General features: G+C 46.1%; 1 protein-coding gene across 6 annotated transcripts in view; it reads right to left on the reverse strand.

Annotated features, from left to right (window-relative positions):
• The window catches only part of Spats2l (spermatogenesis associated serine rich 2 like), a 156178-nt gene that overhangs the window by 123571 nt on the left and 9239 nt on the right, over nt 1-23368 (reverse strand). For 2 of the 6 annotated variants that reach the window (XM_026788885.1, XM_026788884.1), the window contains exon 2: nt 6246-6295. The exons of the other annotated variants lie outside the window; for them this stretch is intronic. The gene's annotated coding sequence lies outside the window, so the exon portion shown is untranslated. The remainder of the gene's footprint in view (nt 1-6245; nt 6296-23368) is intronic. 6 annotated transcript variants of the gene reach the window in all.

Consider the following 23368-nt stretch of genomic DNA (forward strand, 5'->3'; position numbering starts at 1 on the left):
TGTGTGTGAAGCATATCTCAGACTCGAATCTTTACTAAACCTTTTGTCCTTGAGATGCAAAAATAACCCTCTTACCCACTGTCATCAGGGCACGCCCTTGAGGGTCTTCGGGCTTTTGGGATAAATGTTTGCCCATCTACCCCTATACGGCCACTGGTTTTCTCTATGGCTGGCGGTGCACATATGGAAGACGCCTGTCTCTGGAAGGGGAGGGAAGCAGAGAGGTACCCCTTGAGCTTTCTAATCAGCCCGAACCCCCTATGGGTCTTCCACAGCCCCTTTAGCTATGACTAATGTGTTACTCCCTCGGCTGCCTGTTTCTGTATCATCTGGCCCCGTGTGTTGCTGGATGATCTCAAGCCACTCAAGTTAGTTCAGAGTCATCTACTGAGAGAGCGATCTCCAACACACACGCAATGGGTGAACCTGAATACCTTCATTTGTACCAATGAACATATCAATGGAGTATTCTTGTGGACCAGTCTGTAGACGAGACAGCATTGGGGAAGCAGAATGAAACGGAAGCAACATCACTCGCTGGTCTGTCTCGGGGACAGCTGAATATGCCATGTGCTGTCATAGAGCTTTATCTCTGAAGAGACCACAGAGAAGGAGGGAGACCAGCCATTGGTCGGCAGAGCAAGCTGTTATAGGGCGGAGCTATACATCTCCTCCTCTTGTGATTGTCCTGGGTAAGCCACAAATGCCCAAAACTTTTTTGAGCTTTTATTTTTCAGAAAAATTTGCAAGCTGCATAAACTATTTTGTTATGGCCCAATATGTTCATTTGGAGGTACTTCTTTGAAAGAAAAGAGGCATTACTTTGAGTTGGTGTTTTTTTTTTCCCTCTCAGCAACAAGAAATGCAATTAGGCCTCTACCTGGCGCTCTGTCTGCTCACAGCTTTCCTCTGCCACAAAAGCTTAGTGGTAGAAAAAAAGCCCCCAAGACGCCTTCAGTACTGACCACAGCTGGCCTAGAGCTTGGCGGTCAGCCTCCGAGAACACTTTGTTTCCCTCGGAAGTAACCTCCAAATGCCAGGGATGACAGGACTCAGGGTGCAGAACCCTCTCATCACAGACCTGAAAAACTACAATCTATTAGCCAACACCGGGCTCTCAGTCAGAACAACTGCAAGCCTCCGGCGGACTGCTGCCGATAAGACCTTCTGCCCTTCAAGGCTCAGGGCTTAAAGCGCCAAGCACACCATTCTTGGAACCAGTGTGAGGCTCCGGGTTGATCATGTATTGAGAGAGCTGGTTTACCAAGTAGGACTACGGGTGACGTCAGAGCTCCCCACACTTTGGAAAGTGGAAACTGAGTAAAATAATGGCTGTCATGATTTGTTTCCTAGGAGAGACATTTTCTGCTTATACAAAGATGGAACAATACAAAATTCGATGATTTCAGATGTATACAAACTTGAAAATGATTTTTGTGTTCTTTAACGCTTATAATGAATCCCACCCCCACCCCCAAACCCCTGCTGAAGGTCTGTTTAAGACGCTGTTAAGGAAAATATTTGAAAACAACCTTTGACTTGTTTGGGAAAATTTACTGATTTTTCAGACTACACAGGTTCAGCACTTCAGTTCTTGCTATGGGTAGCACAAGGAAACGCTTGAGTCCGGTACAGTAGGTGCTATGTACTGGAAAGGCTACTCACTACAGAGGGTCTAGTTACTAAAATATACTTTATCAGTCCACCAGAGAAAACAGTTCAAGGCCGTGGTGTGCAGACTCACCTGTCATAAGAAGACTCTATGACCTATTTTATCTTCTTTGCCTTTGGCAGAAGTTTTAGGGTAAACCAGGCTGTTGGTGAAGGAAGTGCCTGTCCCCATTAGGAATGTTGAATTCGGGTCAATGCCTCCTTTTTCATAAGAGGTCAATGAAAAGTTTGAGGCAGAAGTGAAAGCAAACTTTAGAAGAAGCACATTCTAAGCTCAGGAAGCTCCATGGCGCATCCAAAGGCCCCTCTAGAAACTAGTCTGAGTGACATTAAGCCCAGCGCTCACTTAGAAAGGAAAACGAGATGCCCAGACTCAGTTATGTGACACATTGACATATCGCCAACGCATCTGTGCTTATTTCTTTACTGTTTACTAAATTTCTCTAGAGAAAGTTGAGTCATTAGCAACCGTGAAACGCCAGTAGCATCAGTACCAGCTATGGGATGCAGGACTAAGCTCACAGGCATCCTGGATTTTTCTAAGACGGCCAAGATGTGCCGGGTGAGAACTGCAAGCCTCACATTCACACCGTGGGATGATGTCCCACGGCAGAGGCTGGCAGGTTAAATGGGAGCCAATCAACCTCAGCTGAATCAATTAAATTCCCTCTTGAGAGGCTTTAAACCAGGGAACCTTGCACCCGAGCGCCCGAAAGTCACGTTGCTTAATTTCAACAACAGTGACGCCTTAGAGAACACGCAGGCCATCATTTATTAAAAGACGGTCTCTAATTGACCTGGAGCTCTCCAGATAAGCTAGACTTGCTAAACAGCCAGCTCCAGGGTATGCTGGTCTCTGCTAGATTAACAAGCATGCGCCATACGTCTGGCCGTTTTGATTTGGTTTTCTCTTCAGAGTTTTTGCACTGATGCACACTCACTTGGGTAACAGTTTAGCCTTATCTGTCTTCATAGTTCACATAAACGTAGTAATGTTCTATGCAGCAACCCTCTTTAGTATCTTCTTCTGACACCATGTCTGTAGGTAGCTCATTTCATAGCTATTGTTGGTTCTTCCATTGCAACCCAGTATTTCAACACAGGATCACACTGTTGACACATGTCTCTGGACGCACTTGAACATATACTTCTCCAGAACACACATGTAGGGGCGGGTGGTTTCAAAGATCTTAAGTGGAATCTAAAGGAAATTAATTCCAATGTATCTCTTGTCAATCAGTTTTGGTATTAACTAGTTCTTATACGGCTTTGAAGAAAGGTCATTGAATTTCTAGATTTATCTTTCTGCAGACTTTAATCCCTGCACATTCGCCAAATATAAGCTATGACATTCGATACATCTTAACTTGTTCTCCCAATCTGTGACTTTCCCAGTAGATTTATTGAAGCTGCTTCCCCCTAAATCAATCTCTCACCCCTCCCTATTTTTTACCTGAGTATTTTTCTTTTTGATAGAGCCAATGTTGCATATACCGAGAGAAGAAAACGTTCTCTCAAAATTTAAGGCAATTCTGCAGCCAAAGTGTTCCATGTTAGCACTGAACATGGCTGTACAGTAAGAGGTTTTGATTCCGCAGGTGAATTAAAGAACACAAGCATGAATAATAAAGACTAATTTTTAAAAGGATTAAATCCAGCTTCCAAGCTTTCAATGTTTTCATTACTGTGGAGAATATTCTGTAACTCGAGTGTAGAAACAGGACCCAACCGACAATGGTGTGGTACCAACAACATATGTCTGCCAGTTGTGACTGGCTCCTTGGTAACAAACTTAGCAACTCACATCCCTTCCTATACCGGGGACTTTCCACATACTGTTCACATACATTTCCTTTGAGACATTAGTATGACAACAGGATTTATTGAAATCGATATGGTCATTCCTTCCATCTTATAAGACACAGGGAGGTAACTTAAGTTCCCACATCCGTGACTCAAAAGCCATGCCTGAGGCTGGGTGGGGTGCTATCTCAGATTCAGTTCCCAGCACCCACCCACATGGCGGCTCAGAACGGTCTATAACTCTGGGGGAACCAACACCTCCTTCTGCCCTCCCTGGGAAACACACACATGGTACACATACATGCATGCAGGCAAAGCGCTCCTATACATATAAATAAATAAATATTTTTAAAAAGCCATACTGCTCTGAACCTTAGACTGTAGTGCTATGCATTACTACCTTACAAAAAAATGTTAGTGTCATTGTTGATGGCTTCGTCATTGCTGTTTTGATAACAACAGGTTTTCAAGGTCCGGGAATGGTACGCGAACCACGGGAGGGAACTCTGCAGACATTCGTTCTGGGTTATGAGAAAGCTGTGACAATGACTGTAACTAGGCAACCCTCTGATTCTGGGAGAACTAATTAAGAAATGAATTAAGGGATCCAACGGGTACCCAAATCAGTCGTTAGGACTCGAAGATCTGGAACATGGGTCTAAATCCAGCGTTGGTGTTTGTTTCCAAAATAAACGTGGTCAGAGAAGTACCACGGCTGGCAATTAAAACGGATTTAGATGGCGTATGCGTCCACATGGGAAAGACCTCTTCCTAATTGAATTCGGACATCTCTTCAGTTAATATGCCTCTCATTTACCGCCGTCCCGGTCATTCTGCAACTGCTGGCAATAGGATTGTGCCGAGGGAGAAATCATTTCAATCAGGGATGTCTGCAGTGCAGGCATAAAAAGATAAAAGCAGAGCGTTTGAGCTGTAATTAGAAAATTCCTTAAGTGTGTTCATGTGCCATATGTTTTAGACAACCACCAACTGGCAAGACCGGTTCCAGAAGGGACGTCTCATGCCCCCGTTCTGGGGCAAACCGTCAGGAGAAACAGCGCTCCAATGTGAGATCGGAGCGATCTCTTCGGGCCGAAGCACTTCCCCGTGCCACCTCTAATGGGATTACTGGCAGACAGCTGGAGGCGTCTCAGCCTCCTGACGGAAATATGATCAGAATTGTTTTCATCTGGTACATCTTTCCACGAGGCCGCTGCCTTCCAGCGCGATAATCAGCGCTTCTGATTATCGGGTGCTCGTTCCAAGGAAACAGGAATTGACTGTGTCCTTGCTTGTCTGGTGGGGAGAAGGCTGCCAGCGTTCACGTTATAGCTCTTGGGTTGCTCAAGTGAAAGGCAACTAAACTGGGGGGGGGGAGGGAGAAGGGGAGAGAGGGAGGGAGAAGGGGAGGGAAGGAAGTCCCACGCTCACACACAACGTGCACACGCATGGACACGGAGATAGTTCATCCAGGCTGTACTATAAGAATTCTCTTTCAGTAAATATAAAAGACTTCTAAGGGGACTCAAGCACAAAGGAAGTCAAAAATCCCATCCATGCAAGCATTAGGACTGACTGACTCCCACCCGCGTCAACGGCTCTTCTCAGAGTTAGCGTCTTCTTCCTGACGTTTCGGGTTTATGGAAAAAGAATCAAGTTTAAGCATCACCGGGAAACCCAAGTGGCACCACGGCTGGGTTCAACTGGAATGTATCAATGTGGAACTGGTGATTTTTATTTTGAATTTCAAGACCAGAAATCTTTTCCCATGGGAATCAGAATGTTGGGGAATTTCAGACAATGTAAGGCGAAGCTGAAACAACACGCTTTCTGTCCACGAGGGCTTCTAACCCAACCGTTCATACTTGACCGACAATGATGGAAACAGTTATGTTTTTCTTGTGTTTGTTTGTTTGTTGTTTGAGGCAGGATCTCGCGCCTTAGCCCTAGCTGCTCCCCCCCCCCCCCCCCCGCCTCTGCGGCACAGACATTACGGGCCTGCCCCACCACACCTGGCAACAATACAGATTTTCTTGGAGGTCAGTTTCTTTTACAAAATCGAACTTGAGTGAGCCAGGGCTTTCAGAAGCTGACCGCGATGATCCTAGCTCGGATGAGATCAGGCACGTTCGGGGTGGCGTGAATGCAGTAGGCTCTCCATTTACTAGTGGAAACCGGGGGCTCAGAGAGGTCAGTAAATGCCACGATTAGGCAGCAGAAACTGGTAGCAACGCCGGGCTGTTTTGACTTGGAGGCCCGGGTCTTTCGTGAGGTCTCAGTCCATGCTGACTAAGGAGAACCAAGAGTCCGGCTTCCAGACTCATTGGGGGACAGTCTTCCGAAGCAGTGACAAAGGGCAAGAGCGGCTGTCACTGCAAGGGTCGAAGAGCCAGGCAGTCTGGAGTCTAGTACTCTCAACTCCCTTCTAAATCACAGGGATGTCGATAAATGACCTTGTTTTCGTTTTCCCTTTGCGGTACTCCTAAGTATTTTACATGATGCTATTCTAACAATAACCATGGAAACCATGTAGCTTGGAGGGGGATGTGGGTGGGAAGGGTGATGGGAAGGGAAATGTGGGCGGAACAGAAGTGGCTCAGATCGCTCGGCCACAGGGCCCCCACTGGACTGCCTCGGTCCTTGTACTTCAATGGCAACTCTGGTCTGAAACCTTAAGAGGGAGCTAAGACTCCCACAGCTGTGACTGGTCTCCAGGATTTAGCGGCCAGTTGAAGGATGTCACGGAGAAAGAAGGGACAATCTCTTCTTACCTGGGAATCCACAGAGATGATCCGGAAAGCAGCTTAGGATTTGGAGTATTCTAGAAAGAAAATGAATTTGGAAGGTCAGACTGGTTGGTCTCTCACTAGCAACGCCACCACCCCTTAGGAACATCACCACTCCCTCCCCTTGCTAACACAGAATCTCGAGTCTGGCAGATAATGAGTTGGTCCTCACACATGACTTAATTTAACCTTGGGTAGGCAGAGTAATCTCTCCGTGTCTCTGTTTACTCGGCAGCAAACTGGGGATAATAATAGCTTTCTCACCAAGTGTTTGACTGGATGATAAGCAAAGCGTGCTACGCATTCAACACACCTAGCGCATGACGGTGATATTTAACAACAATAGCCAGCGTCTATTATGAATTCAGAGAGTGCCAGGCATTGTTCCAGAGCGCTGTTCCCACATGCGTGCCCCTTCAGTATTCCAAGGGAGGCACCAGTATCACTAAAATCTGATCCATAAATAAGGCACAGAAATGGTAAATTGCCTGACTAGTGAAATTATACTAGAACGTGACATGCTGGGAGTCTATGGTGACAAACAGGACCTAGATCGTGTTCGCATAGTATTTGCCCAACTAATTAAAAAAATAAATGTCTGCTGTTGCCTTTGCTGTATAATATTATCTTTTACCAGACCCAACCGTTTATAACGTATAACTCTACAGGACTCACCACTAAGCCAGTTACTATTAAGACACAGAGATGAGCACCCGAGTTGTAAGTCAACCAGCTACTATCTCACACACACCACCCCAAACATCCCTTGTGTTTCTTTATCATCCCAGGGTCTTAAGTGATCGTGGAGCACCCTGTGGGGGTTCAAAGCTCCGGTCAGAGATCTCGCAGAGACCTAAGGTCAACTTTCATGAGACCATTGGGGAACAAGAGGAAGTAAGGGTGCTTGAAAGAATAAAACAAAAGGAGGGTGGTGGAGGTCAAGCAGGGAATAGGAGAGGGAGGGACAGCTAAAATGAAGAGCCATTTGGCAACCCTGATACAGTAGAAGATTCTTAAAATATACTCATCCATGAAAGGAATCTAAATAGGATCATCAAAGAATGTGTGAAACAAAGCCCCAGCTAGACATCTCTTAATACCAAACGGAACCTCCAGTGCCAGGAATGGGTTACATCTGGTCAAGCGGTTGGCCAGAGAGGCCCATGAAACCCCAAAACAACCCAGGCTAATGCCAAGGTTATCGGTTGCTCTCCACAAGCTCATGGTAAGGACTCACGGCTGAAGATAACACCTACGTAACTCACTGAACACGGAGAAGGCAAGTTGGTGCTTACACAGCGGCTTCGCTCCTACTGACTGGTGTTCATGGTACTAGAAGGTACCCTGCCTGCCACCAAAGGAGGAAAAGTAAACACCAACCCAGCTACAACCCCTGCAATCTGCGAAGGTTACCTGCCTGTAAAATACTCTGGTTATCATAGTGGCACAATCGTTGTGGGAGTAACCACCCATTATCTGACTAGAATTAAGGTTCACTCCATGAGATGGAACCCACGCCCAACGCTGCTCAGGTGGCCCAAAGCCCAAGACTAGACAGGTTGTAGGCCTAGGGTGAAACCAAATACAGCTGTTCTGCTAAAGGACTGTAGCATTACAGTGATTACTAATGACATGCTGCCCTACGCATAGTTCAATGTCTTTCTCAGCCATCATCAGAGAAGCTTCTTGTAGCGAGCTGCGTGGTGTCACACCTGATGGAGATGTATAATCAACTCCTGAGATGGGCTAAGGCCTGACCTAAGCTATGATCACGCGCAATGATTATCAGCTGCCTGCATGTGCGTGAACCTATGGGCAATGCCCACCTGGCAGTTCGGGGTTGGCAGCCCATGCCTACTTAAGGGCTGAGAGTGGTTTGCCCGAGGAGAGAGGTCAAAGAGAGGTCAAGGAGACAGAGAGAGGTCAAAGAGAGAGGAAAAAAGGAGAGAGGAGAGAGGAAGGAAGGAGAGAGGAGAGAGGGGAAGAGAGAGAGAAAGTGAATCAAGTCCTGGAATAAACCGCAGTGAGAAGAGCTCCGGTGGTCGCGTCATCCTTGCGGGACGAGGGTGGCCGTGACAGCTTCTTCCTTCAGCAGGTGGGAACAAACACAGACACCCACGCCTGGACAATGTGCAGAGAACAAGAGACCTTGGAGCACGCAATCCTAAATGTGATAATGCCACCGAATCCCTCCCTGCAGGTCTCAGGGAACTATGTGGAAGAGGAGGCAGAAGACACCAAGAAAAAACCAGATCCTCTACACACCAGAGGACGGACGCACGTGTGAACTCGGAGACATGTAGTTGCCACCCGGTTCTAAACCCAATGGGGTCCCAGCGCGGAGAGAGGGAGCAGACACATGCCCTCATCCCTAGCCCAGAATCCATCTCCAGTTGACAACCGCTTGCAAAGGAGATGTGAGTTTTGAGTTTTCTCCAACAGAGTCCCAGTGGGCACACAAAGCACACTTCAGGGCAGGCCTTGTGCTCAGCAGGAGGTGCCCCACGTAGAACAAACTCAACAGCATCTCCAGGGGCTTTTTGTCTCATAATACTTGGGACAATTTTTTTTTTAATTTTACAGATCTTTTGCTCATATAGTATGGTTTCCAAATTTGTTTTTAATGGATTTTCTGTGTATGTAAATGTGGATCTCAGCATTGGTAGGTTTCTTGTGCTTTTTCTTTGGCTTTTTTTTACTGTTTGTTTTGTCCTGTTCTGGTTTGTTTTCTTCTTCTTCTTCTTCTTCTTCTTCTTCTTCTTCTTCTTCTTCTTCTTCTTCTTCTTCTTCTTCTTCATCTTATTATTATTATTATTTTCAATCTCTAGTTGTGTTTTAATGAGAAAGAGAAAGAAAGGGGTGGGTTTGGGTGGGTTGGGAAGTGGGAAGGATCCAGGAAGAGTTGAAAGAAAAGATAATCACAATAAACTGGATGAAAAATGATATCTTAAAAAATGAATGAATGAGTTACTTGTTCATCAATTCGTTTTATGTGCTTTGGTGCATTGCCTGCATATCTGTGTAAAGGTGTCAGGTCTTAGAGTGACAGACAGTTTTGAGGTGCCGTGTGGGTGCTGGGAATTTAACCTGGATCCTCTGGAAGAGCAATCAGTGCTCTTAACTGCTAAGCCATCTCTCCAGCTCCAGAAAAACAATATATTTTTAATAAAACATCTTTTAAAAAAGAGATAAGATACCATGCCTGGCTCTGACTTCTCTGGGTCCTTCTCAATCTGCACTAATATCTCTGGGGGTCGTACTTAAACGACAAGACTGACCTGGACATCCTAGTTGCCCATTCTTTCCTTCAACATTTGCCTCGGGAATCCAGTTTCTGAGAGAGAATATACTACTCCAGTGCCACAAACAATGTCAGGACAACGCCAAGGCCATACACATAAAACACAACCTACATTTCATAATTGGCTCCGTGAGCGGCATTGATTCTCATCACGGGAAATATTGGCAACCAGAAGACACGGGTAGAATGCAGCCCTGAGGACAGGCACGCAGGACTATTTGGCTTGCATTCTGAACCCTGGGAGGGGCCCCAAAGAATTCTATAGACTAATCTGAAACCCAGTGTGTTCGGCAGTTGGTGCACAAGGTGAGGGGCTGATGGGTAGACAAGAAGGACCATTAACAAGTAAAAGAGAAATCAGCCAACTAATGGGATGCCCGGTTTGTCAGTCAGGCGAGAACAACATGGTACAGAGCTCCCGGGCTCTCCTGACTTCATACCAGTGACCATTTTGATAGGTGTATGTGTGTGTGTGTGTGTGTGTGTGTGTAGAAAGAGGGAGAAAGAGGGAGAGAGATCTTTGGGAAACATTTACTTTGACGTGAGATGCTACTGACTTTATTTACAGACCAGTTCATCACATTTTGGTCCATTTGCTCTCACAAAAGTCCCTTGGAGGGGAATAATTTAGCGAGTGTAATACCTTCCATTAAATAGGAATTGATCTCAAAATATGCTTTTCATAGTTTTGACAAAAGCAATTTTCTGATTTTCTTTATGTTCCACCAAAGGCAAACACCGTTGTGTTGACAACCTAATAAATGAGTTGTCAAATAAGATATTAAACATTTATGGATTTAATTTTTAATAAAGGCCTTTAAACATGCCCCCCCAAAATATCCATCACTATTTGACATGAGGAGCAGTAATTTTGGTAAATCCAATCCTTACTCCAGCTGAACTTGGCACAAGATATTTATGGTTCTTCAACACGACAAGCTGGTATTCCTTATGGGATGGTAAACAGCTACAACGCAGACGTTCGGAAGGCACAGAATGCCTGCACATGTCAAAGAGTGTTTTGCTAGACGATGAGGAATGGACATGCTGCCTTTGTAGTGTCTTTCCCCACGCCTGGGAATCACAGAGACTTTAACTCCTAGCAGGCTCCGAAATGGACTTTATCTGATACAACAGCAATATGGTTGATTTCATGTGTCAGCCTCCAAGACAACCGTGCACTGCAGGGCTCACTGAGACATATAAGTGATGGCTCCCTTAAGGCTGGAAAGAAAAAAGGTGAAATTTGGTAGCGGTTATTCCCGCGGTGCAGGATGACAGGTAATTGGGTTTTTCTCTTTATTTTGCTTTCTGGACTTTCTATAATGAGTGCATATTATTGTAACAATTTGGAAAAAAAACCTTATGTCTCGTATATTATTAAAGACAAACTCATGCATGGAAAAGTGGAAAAGGCTTGAGAATCAAACACACTTGGGTCTGAAGCCAAGCTTGGATCCTTCTGACCTTGATGCCCTGTGAACAGACTTCAGCAGTTTACACTTTGCACAGATTGGTGCAATGAGAATGGTGTGCAGCCCTGGCAGGGTGGAGGATGCATGGAAGATGCTTAGAGCTTTCCTGGTAACAAACAAGGAATCAGTATGTTGGCGTCAATAAACAGATGCGTTGGACCAGCTGCTTATAGAATGGCTGTGAGTTAGACCAGGTGATTTTCAAAAACCCTCTAACGGTTAAAAACCCGGAAGAAGAGAAAGTAGGGCTTCACCTCCTCCGTCCCCTTTACTCCTTCCCGTTACAGTAACTAGATTTCTCTGTGGTCCCCTGAACCAGCTCCAAGACCTCTTACTGGGAGCCGGGCGGTGGTGGTGCACGCCTTTAATCCCAGCACTCGGGAGGCAGAGGCAGGAGGATCTCTGTGAGTTTGAGCCCAGCCTGGTCTGCAAGAGCTAGTTCCAAGACAGGCTTCAAAGCTACAGAGAAACCCTGTCTCGAAAAACAAAACAAAACAAAAACAAAAAGATCTCTTACTGGGTGGCAGTGAAGGCAGAGACCTGGATCCAGTCAAAGTGCTGAGAATAACCAACAACTCTAGCGCCCCCTCCAAGGCTTGGAGAACATGGTGGAAGAGGAAGCATAAATAAGTGTCAGAAGACAGAAACGCTAGGGCACCTCATCTTCTGAACGCGATATGGCTCCATAGCCACGAACCCTCAGTACTGAGAGTTCCTGTGTAAGGCCTTCACAAGTCTGGGCCATCAGCATTCATCATGGGTTGGAGGAGCTCATAAGACCCTACTCTTTCTTAAGGAGATATAGGCAGTTAATGATTGCTGGAAACTGGGGGCCCTATTCCTTAGTTGTGCCAACTCTGGTTAGTCACCCTTGCTTAAGCAAAAACAAAAACCCCCAAACCCACAAGCAACCTTAATTAAATTCAGTGGGGGCACACCCAATCACACACAGATGTGGGAAGGAGTTCATTAGCAAGAAACGCTTTGGGGGGGGAGGGGAGAAAAAGTAATGGCACGTTATAAAGATGTATGGAATTGTGAGAGAATTCAGTTTTAAAAGTTAAACCAAGAAGAACACTGAAGTCCTCAGACTGGGATCAGAGTTGGGGAAGGGCAGAGAAAGAAACCACGGCTACTGTAATCCAAGCCTTTGCTTTGTATTTTCTTACAATTAATGTGAACCAAATGAATCAGAAGATGGCATAAATGGGAGTTAAGAAACAAGGATATAGTTCATTGCCATTCTTTTTACAATATGTGGGTGGCTATTAGCATCCTAGCCATGAGAAGACAGATCAGTCAGCCAGGTTTATGAGAAAATATATATATACTCAACAAAATATGGTGGTTGGGCTATGCTGCCCCTTGGATGTGTGCTGGTGTTGATTACAGCAAGAAGAACTGATTTAACCGGCTTTAATATCCGGCCAGGTATTTGTTGACATGTAAAAATGAAAACTCTCAAAACCGTGAAGAGCCAGATACACAGGTCAAATCCCATCTTGTCGCACCCCGAAGGGCTTCCCAAAGTCTTCTGCTACATCGGGATTATGGACTGTGGATGCTTCCTGGGTCGCGATCAGAAAGAAAAAGGATTTTCGTCGTAATTGGATTAGCTACGTTAACGAATACTGGCATAGCCCACATGACTGTAGAAAGATTCAGCAGGGCAAAAGAAGGCTCAACGTTGACCCGCCCCCTTTCTCGACATCCATGGTCTGCAAGAGTAATTGTGCTTCTTTCCCTTTCCGTACGGTCTGCTTTCTCGCGGTGCTTTCGCCGGGCCTAGTGCAGACTCCCGGCTAAAGAAATGAATGGGATGAAGCTTTGGCACCGAAGGGCGAGGGAGTTTTATGAGAGTTTCCAGTGTGGAAGGAAAAATGAAGCCCACAAACTGATTCCCAATGAGAACAGCATGCAGGTTTGGGCACCACCGAGCATGCTCAGGAAATCCTGGGCCCAGTGGGGCCTTGGCTCCGTTAACCTGGGTCGAAGAGGTTCATTTAAGATATCTAGTACGTGGCTCTCACTCCTGAGGGATGCCTCAGATGCATTTCAACTGTTAATTACCCTCAGACACCTTCATAAGCATCCTCCAGTCTATCGAGGGTGGCCAATGAGCAAATCCCATCCTCCTAGCCCTGACACTCTGGAAGGCAGGAAGAGAGGGACGTGGGGAAGTGGGAAGAGGGGGAGGAGCAAGACAGACGCACACAGGCCTGTCTTTCCTGGTGTTCCTGGTGAGAAGTTCCTTCCTTCTCAGTCTCTTTCCTTCTTTCCAGCAGCAACATTATCTCAACAACCAACGTCTCTTACAGTTGAGGCTATCTTACCAGAATATTTTTCTACTTTTTTTTTTTTGGTTGTTTTTGTTGAGTCTTTTTATGCAAAGCTAAAAACAGAGAGCAAAAATATCAGCTTTGCCTGTGTTTCGGGACCGCCTATTCAACCCAATGTCTACATTTTAAATTGGAGGTGGAGCCTTGACTATTACAGCCTCGCTGTCCTGGAACTTCCGATGACCTTTGGGGATCCTGCAACTTCCGATGACCCCCGGCTGTCCTGGAACTTCCTAGATAGTCCTGGATGCCCTGGTACTTGCTAGGTAGCCCTGACCAGTCTCCAATGCACGAGTGATCTTGTTCCCTCTGCCTCCTGAGTCCTGGAATTCTGGGCGTGTGTCAACACACCAGTTTAAAATGTCCACTTTAATGAAGGGTTTTAATGTGTTCCCAAAGCTACCCTTTCAGGTCCCTGGGCCCCCTTATTCCTCAGAAAAACTTGCCTCAGGAATGGGCATTCGGGGTTTTGAGAGATTCTAAGCTAGGAAATCGGGAGTTTTGGAGCCGAGTAAAGGCCTGTGCCATTATCAACAAAGAAGGGAGCAAAGAGTCAGAAGGGTCTGCAGGATCAGGCTAGGAAAGTGACCTGTTGCATACATCTGTATGAATATATCCACTGTTCATCTGAAGATATTTTAAACTGGATTCTCCTCTAGCGGGATGACCTATGACCATTACCTACTAACCAAGGAAACAAAGCAGAAAAGAACTCACGAGTTAGCCAGATGGTTTGTCCCATATATTTGATCTTCCAAACAATCTATGACTTTCATCCCTGTTATCTCTGCTGGAGAGTCAAGGGCCTGGGTGGGTCACATGTGATGACAGGACCCAGTTCAATAGACTAAGCGACAGGCTCAGTCTTTAGAAAAGAACTTTAGAGTAGCTGGTGGGGCCCTTCCCACCTACAACACCACCATGGCCGGTGCAGGGGCAGCACAATCAGCAGCTCCAGCTGGTGGAGAAGTTCTGCCAAGATCCGAAACTTCCCTGACCCCTGGGACTCTGGAGACAATGCTTCAAGAACTGAAAGTGACCAGAGGAAGCCGGATAATTTTCCGAAGACAAAAACTAGGGGAGCTGAAGAGATGCAAGGCCTGGAGACTCCAAAGCCCAAAGCCAGCTGCCCCGACTGGACAGTCACTGGCTGTAAACCCTGCAGCAAAGCCTTGTCGCTCCTCTGTGGAAGCCTTGTGCCCAGGGTTTTCTCTTCATCGTTTGTTTTACGAGGCATTGGAATCTAGGGAATGACAAACCTGGATCGCCCAGGACAAGGTGGCTCCAATGGCCCCTTTGTTGTGAGGAGCCCGGGTGAGGTACTGACTAGCAACACCCCTGTCTTCATCATATTAATTATACATTTTTCCTACAAGATTGGCTGCCACCCTGCATTCCATGAGTCATACCTGAGCACTGCCAAGATAAATGTTCCAAAAGCCGACTTTTTAAAGACAACCTGCCAGCACACCAACTACATCTTTGGTCTGGGGGAGGGGTGCTCTGATTATCCATCAAGATCTCCCTGTATATGGGACCGCTGCCCACAGTGGTTACTGCTTCTCCTTCTGGGTGCACTGTCTTGTGGCTAAAGCTAAAGATTTCTTTTCTTTCAATACCAAACCGGCAAGTGGAGAAATGTATGCTTTCTTTTGAACGGTATCATTTTGAGTGTTGGCGCGGTTTAAATTCCTAAGCTGATTTCTGTGAGCCACTCCGGTTCCTGGGGAGATAAGTGATGCTGGCTCAGTCCCTACAACTGAAACAAAGGGCTTATCGTAGTGACTAAACGGACGTCTTCTCCGTGTGCTCTGCCTCCCTCAAGCAATCACACCGACGCTGCTTTCCCTGGACTTAGCGTCTTACTTTAACGAGGCTCGATTCCAAGACACAGCAGAACATCCGTACAGAAGGGGAACTCTCCGGAGCCAGCTGAGAGTTCCAGCCAAGAGTCCTATCTTTTACGTGGCACCCAGTGACGTTTTGTAGAAAGCACAATAGTGACTATTCATTCTGCGGCTTCAGAGTGACAGGCGGGCGTGTGTGCCAGAAGGCTGCCTTGACCTCCACCTCCACTCTCAGTGACCTTGGACGAGCACCTTATCCGCCCTCAGAACGTCCTCCTCTGAAAATGGGGGGAGGGGTGACAGCCCTATCTCAAAGGGGCTGCGTCACGGTGCACGGAGAACTCCATCATAAAGAACACGTAGCCTATAATCTGTCATGTTAGTACACATTAAAGAATTCTTAAATCTTTTATCTTCCCATAAAAACGCCATTGGTTTTTATGGAAAAATAAATCTTTGGGTCTGTTGTCTATGCACATAAAATAATAGATAGGATATTAGCCGTGGTGTTTTTTCGGATGGCGAAGAGTTAGAAACGAGCTAACTTTAAAGAAAGGGTAACACCCAAGTATATTCATATATTGAAATTTACGCGGTCACTCTCAGTGTTTTTCAAATGTTTTTTTTCTGACAGGGAAATTGATTCTCCTACATTCTGACCCTAGAATGTAGGAGAATAAAGTGAGGGAAAGAACTGGCCTAATAACAATAGCTCAACTGTGCACAGCACAGGCTACGACCCAAACGCCACTCTTCCTAATTCTAGCCATAAATACCCACGCTAACCAGCCCATTTCATAGAAGAGTAAGTGGAGATTTAAAGAGTTTGGGAGTCATAGTCACTACAAAATAACAGTCGGTAGGGTGAGAACTAGAATCTCCTGGTGTTTGAACTGAAACCCTTGAGAGGTGGGGTTACTAAGGATTGACCCCAGTGACCCCCAAGTTACACCCTAAGGATCCAAAGTACCACTAACCACTGTTGTACCCTGGTTCTTCAGCACTAGCTTTCTCTGTCCACCGTGGGGCTTGTTTTAGAACACACGCACCCCATGCACCCCAAAATGTGCACCTGGGAGGAGCGCACATCAAAAGTCAGTAGCGACAACCTCCAGGGGGTAAAATTTTAGCGCTGTCCACTTCTGTGTAGTCTAAAGTTAATAAATATGTATGTTTCCACATTTTTCCCCAAAGATAAAATGTGTGAGAATATTTCAAAAAAATATTGACCATAACACAAACACTGCTCTATTAACGGGGCAGCAATTCATGCCTTAACTATATGGGTTTGAGTTCCTTATGACAAAGTGACCTTTTACTTTTTACATTTAGTTGAAAGCAAAAGAAGAAAGTCTATAAAAAAGTATTTTGTACATAAATGCTACAAAATAGTAACGAAAGCACTTTGTGGTATTGGAAAGATATTTGATGTGAATCTAAAAAGTCCAAGTAGTATTCTTGCAAAAGCAACGAAAAAAAAAAACAAAAACAAAAACAAACACCCCCAAAACTTCACAAATAAAACAGACTATTCCGCTTGCAGAAGACACACGCGTGATTGATTGGCAGTGTGCACCAACACAGCTGTACTCATGCTGTTGTCATGGAGCGTGTCTGCATGTCTGGAGGTGCCTGCTCACTGTCTGGACGTGTCTCCACCTGACACACTCTCTCTCCCAGGAGGTGTGGAAGGAACAGCATGCTGAGTGACAACTGAGAAGTGACTTCCTGTCCCTTCCGTGGTTTACGAACACGACTCTACATAGAGGAGTTGAATGATGTGATAAACTCAGGAACTTTTTCACAAGAAAAAAGTCAGGGAACCTAAAACTCATTCTAAGTTAATCTCGCTTCATCCACAAAAGGGTTTCGACGCTGCGTAATAAACAGACCAAGAGTTAGCACATTGGGCTGAAACTCGGCCCCGCCACACCCTCTGCAACAACAAAGGGAAGATAAAGGCCATCACCTTAGTTTTTTAGTTTAAAAAATCTAACAAAATTCTCAAGCTGAAGTCTCCTGTAGAAATAAAGAGACTCAGCTGGGTCGTGGTGGTGCTCACCTTTAATCCCAGCACTCGGGAGGCAGAGGCAAGTCAATCTCTGTGAGTTCAAGGCCAGCCTGCTCTACAAGAGCTAGTTCCAGGACAGCCTCCAAAGCTACAGAGAAACTCTGTCTCAGAAAAAAAAAAGAGAAGAAAATAAAAATAAAGAGACAGGAGACTCAGCTGTCTAGAGTGGGCTGGTGGCTGACTCACGGACAGGGTGGTTATCCCGTCCATGAGAAGCCCTGGTTCCATCCCCGGAACTGCAAAAAGCCCAGTGCAAACCAAACCACAAACTCAAGCACGTGCTTGCTAAGTTAATGAAAATATCACTAAAAAAAAAAAAAACTAAATTCCGAACTGGATTTCAAAACAGTCTGAACAAGGAGGGGAAAAAGTAGCTTGACAAAAATCAAAAACCATACAACAACAAAAACTAAGATAGATACGGGCTCCTCTGAGTAAATCCTCCAAATGCAGAATTGGTTGCTTGAGCAGAGGAGGGACCCCAGCAATGTTAAGAAAAGGACCTGGAAGGTTTATTCGCCTTTGAATATGAACTAGGATACACTGGCCTCAGCTTATAAAGGGGGCCATCATCATATCCGACTCGATTACTAAAGATCGCCCGTGGTCGAGGGAGTCAAGTAGTTCTTCTGTATTTTCTGCTCCTCAGAATCTCGGATCGAGAGTGATGAACTGGAGAGGTCTCCTCTTAGGGGAAATGGACAGCGTGGTGGAGGAGACTTAGCAGGATGAGAAACACTGGGTGACAACTGGGACCGTGTCACCCTGGAAGGAAAAGGGTCTAAACAGCCAACACGAGAGCTCTGCAGAAACGCTACTCTCTTTGGCGACATGGCAGAGCCTGACGGGAAGGTGCAGGGGGGGGGGGGAGGTTGCGATGTGCTGTGCAGAGGAGGGGCTTTCAGAGATGCTTTCTCTCCTTTGTGTGCACTAGTGAATGTCAGTGTGCTCACAGTGACACAGGGCCCGACACTAGACATGCTTCAGACCCAGGAACAGTGCAAACTGCTGTCGTAAGTGCTGCCTGGCATCACGAGTGTGCAAAGTCCCCCTTCCTGGATGGGTTCAAATAGGTGGGGGCCACTGTGGAAGGGATTTCTGCATTTTGGGGGACACTGGGCCACAGTATCCATCTCCTTCCAATTTCTTCATAGAAACTTTCCTGTGGGAGCTACAAGTACATTTTATGTAAGCATTAACTAAATATGCCTCGCCTTGATCAATGAGAAAACAAAAACAAAACAAACGAAACAAACAGCTTGAAATGCAATCCGGGAGAGTCCAGAAGATCAAACTCGATCAGCGTCTGGAAATTATGAATCAGTGTTGCCCTGGAAAGCTGAGTTGATGTCGCCCACCACATCTGAAGCAGTTCACAAGATATTCAATGTCACAGACGAGCATTAAATAATATGTTTTTAAAAGGTTGTAGCCAGGCAAGATGGTGCATGACTTTAGTCCCAGCAAGGAGGCAGAGGCAGGCTGATCTCTGTGAGTTTGAGGCTACTCTGGTCTTCCTAGCAAGTTTCAGGCCAGCCATGGAGCCATGGATACAGAGTGAAACCCTTGTCTATAAAAGGTTCTGGCATTATAGCAGAGCAACCAGCTGTATCGGGAGTGTGGAAGCCTATTGTGAAATATTAGTTAAAGATGTATCACATTCTTTCACGCCTGCAGGATATTTGTTTAATGATGCAAAGATGTGTTACATTCTTCTATGTTGCATTTGTTTAACTCTGTGAAGCTGAGTTGCTTTGCCTGCCTAAAACACCTGATTGGTTTAACAAAGATCTAAATGGCCAATAGCTAGGCAAGAGAAAGGACAGGCAGGGCTGGTAGGCAGGGAGAATAAATAGAAGGGAAAAAATAGAAGAAAGAGAAGCAGGGAAAGGAGAAGGAGAGGAGGGTGCTGGGGAGGGGGAGCAACCCAGCCAGATATGAAATGAAAAGGAAAGAAAAAAAACATATACAGAAATAGAAAAATGGAAAAACTCAGAGGCAAAAGGTAGGATAATTTAAGTTAAAAAAAAACCTGGCTAGAAAAACCAAGCTAAGGCCAGGTATGCATAAGAAAGGATAAGATCCCATGTATTTATTGGGGAACTGGGTGTCAGTCCCCCCAAAATGGTAAAGAATAAGGGAAAAAAATACAACTACAGAGGACAGATACATGTCACTGCATCCAGCCCCTGATGTGGGAGGTCCTTCTGTCTGTGTGTTACTTTTATTTTTTAATGAATAAAGAACTGCTTTGAGCCTATGGCAGGGGAGAACAGAACTGGGGGGGGGAGGGGGAAGCTAGGCTGTATGCTTGGAGGAAGAAGGGCACAGTCAGGGAGAAGCCACGGAGCTGCTGGAGACAGACGCTGGGAACTTTATTAACCAGTAAGCCACAGCCTCGAGGCGATATACAGATTACTAGAAATGGGTTAAATTAATATGTAAGAGTTAGCCAATAAGAAGCTAGAGCTAATGGGCCAAACAGTGATTTAATGAATACAGTTTCTGTGTGATTATTTCAGGGCTAAGCTAGCTGGGCGGCCAGGAACCAACAAGTGGCCTCCTGCAACAAGTCCCCACTCAGATCTCATCAGAGATACAGAAGGACGAAGTCCTGGAACTGGACAGTGGTCGGTGTAACACCTCCCAGCTTCCCTTTTACAAGTACAAGGCCAGCCATACTCACAGCTGCCTGTAACACACGGCATCTGCTCAGCCTTCCTCTTGTTTCCAGAAGGTCAGTGAGAAGGCTCCCTTGGTCAGGTGCAAGCAACCAGCAAAGTGTGCAGAAGTCAGCCCTTAAGGGAGCAACACTGCCTCTAATCAAAATCCCGTTTTCTTTGATGTTCTAAAGCTTTTCTCTCCCTGCAAGCAAAAAAGCCCTCAACAAAAGAACTTCCCCAACACCCACAGTTAAGCAAAGAGTGGCTCCCACCAAATGAGTCTACAGAACCCTCTCCGGTATCTAATTTGGACAGGAAGCTTCCTTTTCAGGGTATTTCTGTGACTTCCTTTGTTTGTAATTTATCAGCAAAGAAAAGAAAAACCAAACCACGAGTTTATTTTGATGGCAGTACACCTGACGATTCCCTGACTCTAAAGCTTGCTTGGCTAACTCACTGTCACGCTATCCTGGCAGAGGATGTAAACAACCACCCCCCATGGCTTCCTGCTGCACCCACAATTCCAGAGGAGAATTTTCACAAATGCAAACTATTATACGGGATCGGATGTCATGAAAATACGATGGCAGCTTCCTTCTGGGTCCTTTTTTTTTTCACTGCTGAACGGGCAGAAATTGAACTCCTTGGTCTGAATTTTTATTCTTTTTTATCAGCCTCAGAGAAAGGCTGAGAAATTGTTCCGGCCAAGGAGTGTGTGTCTAGTGAGCTTAAGTCACCACTTCCATGGCATGAGTTCGAGGAACTTTATATTGTCTTATTTAGTCATAATCAAATCATAACATAACGGTAGACATGGCTAAGTTTGCTTCTCACACAACAGGAACCTCAGTTCAGAAAGTTAAACACTTCCGTGTAACTCATGCAGCCAGCCCATGTCAGGCAACAAACCGGGACTTCCAAATGCCCGCCTGGGGCTTCTTTTGCCTTTAGAACACACCGGCTTTAGGAAGGAGGATAGAGTTTTCGTAAGGTGGACTCTTCATGTGTTAACGAAAGGAGACTATTGGAATTTGAAATGCCCTTTTAGGAGTGTGGATTCTGAAGTCACATGATAAAGGCAGCCACCTCTCTTCTCTGCCCAGCCTTCTGTCTGGAGACAAACAGAGAAATGTGTCATCTGTGAGAAATGAATGCTACCCTCAACCTCCCCCTTTGTTTTTCGGTTGGACGGTAAAAATTACCTAGACATCTGCGGAGGGGCCACCTGCAAGGTCATCTCTTGTCGGGCATCTGGAGTGAGGGCAGAGTCAACGGTATACCGTGTCAACGTATTTTTGTCTCTCAAAGGTTCACGTGTTGGGAGTTTGGTCCTGAGTGTGGCAGTGTTGGGAACTGAGGCCTCCTGGGAGGTCCTGAGGTCACTAGGAATGTAGCCTTGGAAGGGGTTACAGGGCTTTTGTCCCCTCTGGCTTCCTGTTTTAAGATATATGCCCTTCCTCATACCCACAGGTACTTAAGCCACCTTGTCCTGGATCCCCGCCAAAGCTGGAGTTGTGTTGTTTGAACTTTCAGCTTCCCAAGCTGTGAGCTGCATAGACCTTCAGTATGCCTCCTTAATTTTGTTATAACTACAACCAGAAGAAAAAAAAAAGACAATGAACTAATGCAGCCAGAAAGCAAGGAAGATATTTTACTCTACAAATCATGCATTAAATGTTTTGACCATGACAGGAGATGTCGGTACCGGAAGGACCTGGGGAAGCAGCTGAGACTCAGCTCTAGAATCTGCAGCTCACAGACAACACTGCTGTCCCAAGGTTCAGTCCAGACGACCCGGGATTCTCTCATAAAAACTCAAAGCAGGGCTTGCACACGTGAGAGGCAAAGCAGAACTTGGCACTCAAGCAGAGCGAAAACTGGACCACTCAAGAACAAGGCTGAGTCAGGATTTCCTGACCAAATGCACCATCCACTGGATGGCGGCTCACTAAAGTACGGATGCCTGCGTGCATTCCCTGTATGGAAGTCCCACACTGGTCCCAGAGCCTGCAAACATGTAAGAAATAACCTCCCTGGGGTATCCGCAACTCCTCTCTGCTTCTTTTCCGGAGATGTGTGACTTTCAAAGTTTTATTCTTAGCACAGGAGTGTGTCTTCTTAACGAGATCTTAGACAGATTTTCACCACGTAAAGCCAATCAAAACAGGTGTTCACAGAGAAATCAAGACAGGAAGGGGTTCTTTTCAGACCTGTAGGGTGCAACAAAACACAGCAGCAAACCCCCTCGCCAGGGAGCCCCTAGACACACTGCCTATCTCAGACTCTCCCAGGAATCAGTTCTTGGAAAATTTTCTCTTGATCACCTTGGTTTCTCCCGTCGTGTCCTCCTGGAGGACGTTCCTTGCTCTTGCACCAATCTGGCAGGGATTCCCATCATGCTTGCACTGTGAAGGCGTGAAGCTTGGTGCATCTCTTGGAACACAGCACAGTGTCTGATGGGTCTTCCAGATAACCCCCTCATAACCTTCTCCCAAAGTCTTTGTGGCTAACTGATGCACAGAAGGCTTCCCAGAGTGCCCGGCAGGAGTCTGCAAAGTTCTTAGCAACTTTGGGCACACTCTGGCTGGATGCACACCTTCGACTCCAAACCCCTTGATTCAGAAACTAGCTTGGGATCTTAAGAGCTAAAAAGCGGGAAAGCTATGACTTAACCCACCAAGAAGCACTAACTGCGGATAATAGGTGGCACAGACCTGGCCCTGGGCATCTCTCCTGGTACCTCAAGCAGGGGGGCTTCTCGGAGTGTGCTTTCAAGTTCCTTTAGTGTCTATTTCAAGCTGCCCCCCGCCCCCCACACCACCAGACACCACAAGGCTGCTGCTCCTCTTGCAGTAAGTGGGAAGGCCTGGGGCGAGATGCGCTGTGCCTCCATGCTGTGCACGCTGTGTGTGAGACTCTGGCCCCAGTGCGCAGAATCCGTCTCGGATTCTGAATCTCATCGAAAGCACTTTATGCCTCTGGACTGAGAAACTGAACAACTGTTGCTTCTTTGTACTACAGAGCTGACTAAATCAGCCCAAAGGCTCATGGGTTTCGCTTATACCAGGCACACTTCCTAGGAAGACAGAGCTGTTCCGTAGTGAGGCTGTCTTACAGTAAAATTACGATGCAACCCACACAGGCAATTTCAAATTTTCTAGCAGCTAGGCTAAAACAATGTGGAGCTAGTTTTAATAATCTATTTTATTTAGCTGGTGATATGCAAACCAAAATTATGCTAATGAGGGGTTCAGGAGATGGCTCATTCAGTTAAGTGCTTGCTGCACAAGCATGAGACACTGAAACCAACCCCCCCACATCCCTGTGGAAAAATCAGGCACAGAAATGTAACCCCAGAGTTGGGGACACAGAGACTGAAGGGTCACCCACCAGGGCAGCCCGGCCAGTATGC

This window comes from Microtus ochrogaster, unplaced genomic scaffold (genome assembly GCF_000317375.1).
Source record: "Microtus ochrogaster isolate Prairie Vole_2 unplaced genomic scaffold, MicOch1.0 UNK8, whole genome shotgun sequence".
NCBI classification, from domain to species: Eukaryota; Metazoa; Chordata; class Mammalia; order Rodentia; family Cricetidae; genus Microtus; species Microtus ochrogaster.